Below are 2,873 nucleotides of genomic sequence, written 5' to 3'. Positions count from 1 at the left end.
CACACATACAAGCATGCACACACACAGAAGGACACTTGTCTGTCTGCAGCTGGCTGTGGTCTGCGCTGTCTGGGAGCTAGAGTACTTCAGATCACCATGGATTACTATGGGATTTTCCCAGCAGCCTCTAAAATCTCTGGCTTTCAACGTTTAGGCGATTTGACTTTTTGGAGCCATAATTAACATTTGCATTCGTCTCATACTCGGCCAGCCATGACGTAGCCCTCGTTTTACTCCGGGGTTTCAACTTGCTCATAGCATGGCAGACATGTATACACAACATTTCAGACATGATAAGGTTGAAATTGAACTGCAGATCATTTATGTAGCATAAAAACAGAAAAGTCTATTAAATCAAAGTCTGCCAGTTATCATTGCATATTGATGTGATACGAGACACCGCTCACATATTTATGTCATTTATATGAAGGAATAGTACCTAATGACAGAAAATGACAGAAAATGACATAAAAATATTTATAGAGAAACACAGTGAGATAGAAACTTAACATTTGTCCAGCTAGGTATCCACAAAGAAGTGCCTGCAGCCCCACTGTGAAGTAAAATCACTGCATGCGACAGGTGCCTCAGAGAGAATAGACAGACAGCCACACTAATATGGCTGATATTGGAAGTAATAATACAGACAGACCAAAAGCTCCCAGAAGCCTGTTCTTATATTAATATTGTGTGAAGTAAAAGGAGAGACTCTTTCAGTCCTAAACTACACAGAGCTTGAGTTGGTCATACAATAGTGAGAACAGCACGTACCGTCACACTTTCACAGGTGAAAATGTGACGGTACAAGCCCAGGCAATTACTGATGCATTAGCAGAAGCACTTTGAAGACACGTTTTTTATGTTTAAAAAAATGCTTTAGAATATTTCAAAGGTGGAATATCTTGTAATATCTTTAATGTGTAAGTCAAATGAGAGATTCTACCCTACCCAAATGGGTATTTCCCCAACTTATTTTCAGTTCAGTAGATACTGGGTATCAAGTAACCAACAAACTCTGTGCTGAAATCAGTTCAGTTTCTTCACACACAGGAGTAACCTATGGTCAGTGTGAAGACATCCTCAAAAGATTCTTGGTTTTCATTAAGCCGAGTTTCAGATAAGACAGCAGACAAACACGGTAACTTTCTTAAGTTAGAATGGAAGAAAACATGACTGCATTTCAAATGGGGTTAACTCCATTATTCAAGCACTGTGGTTGACCCTGTGAGTAGATGGCTAAGAAGCCTACATACACCAACACACACAGGCTGTCCCCGCACACCCCCACCCACCCACACGTGCATACTGGTAAACACTTTGCTCAGCAAGGCTGGGGTGGTCCACAACTGTTCTGAAAGACACCACCCATCAAGGGATCAACCGACGTCAGTAAATCCATTACTAAAAATACTTGCCAATCCTTTGGGATTACTACGCGTAGCAAGTGGACACTGTGTATGCCACAAATCTGGAATTAGGCAGTGAAAAGCTGTCAATGGTGCATCAACACCTGATCCACTGTCTAGGCATGTGTCCTCAGGGCAAAGGTGCCTGTAACTGAATGACTTCAAATGACCTGCAACATATGTTACACTGAACTTTGTCAACTCTCTTAAAAAGGTTGAAAGCTACTTTATAAAGTTTGATTTTATGGAGAAAATATGTGCTTAAAGGATTAACGCATTCCTTGCTCTAGAAATGTGGTTAGAATTGGGCAGAATAAACATGCATGAAGAGTAAAATCCATTACTCAAGTAAGTGCATGCACATACTTTAAATTAAATAGGCGATAATAGGTTGCAGTGTTAAAGTTTTGCCAGAGGACTCGGGGGCACAGACTCAGTTGTTTGAGTATTACTAATATATGTTTTTGGAACACGCAGTGTTTCTCACTGGGCTACATGCTCCCTCTCCGTGTTGAGGTCAGGGCCAGATTCCAGGGCGTGGTACTGTGTACACAGTGAGCTCTAAAATCATTTACTTGTAATAGCCAACAATTATGAGTCCTCCACACTAATCCGGATCAGGTGTGGGGCCACTCTATTGAAGAAGCTGGGTTACCTCCAGGTTAGGCAGGCAGCCCACTATGTATCAGGAACTGACTTTTGCTGTATCTCAATTCCATACTAGAGGATACTAACAGTATGATACACATGGCACCCCAGTTGCCAGAATAAAATGTCGGTGTTGTGTGGTGTTGTCCTGCAAACTACTGATATACTACATTTGTGCATTTCATACATATGATGTAGTTCAGTTTACATTTATATGACCTAAGTTTCTTGTCTGAAGGAGGAGGGGATGGTGGATGGGCTGACACCTAGGCAAGATGGCTGCCAGGCAGCAGACAGGAGCAGACCACTGTCTCAACAAAAGCGGTTATTTTAACAAGTCAGGACATTTCTAACCATGTTCATAGCAACAAAAATAAATATTTTTTAACAAGAGGTACGGACATTTCCAGCCATGTTTGCAGCAACAAAAGCGGGTATTTTTTAACAAGAGGTCAGGACATTGCCAGCCATGTTTGTAGCGACAAAAGCGGGTGATTTTTAGAAAGAGGTTCGGAGAGTTCCAACTATATTTGTAGCGACAAAAGTGGGTGATTTTTACCAAGAGGTCGGGACATTTCCAGCCACATTTGTAGGTGCAAAAGCAGTTATTTTTTTAACGAGAGGTCAGGACATTGTCAGCTATGTTTGCAGCAACAAAAGCGGGCATTTTTTAACAAAAGGTTTGGACATTTCCAGCCTTGTTTATTGCGACAAAAGTGGGTATTTTTTAACAAGAGTTTAGGATACAGAGTCAAAGCTCTATTGAGCCTTGTATTCCTTTAGCCCTTAGCAGTAATGATTTTATGAGCTTTTTTAATG

This window comes from Epinephelus moara, chromosome 9 (genome assembly GCF_006386435.1).
Source record: "Epinephelus moara isolate mb chromosome 9, YSFRI_EMoa_1.0, whole genome shotgun sequence".
NCBI lineage: Eukaryota > Metazoa > Chordata > Actinopteri > Perciformes > Serranidae > Epinephelus > Epinephelus moara.
The sequence above is the reverse complement of the archived record's forward strand: the minus strand, read 5'-3'. Positions refer to the sequence as shown.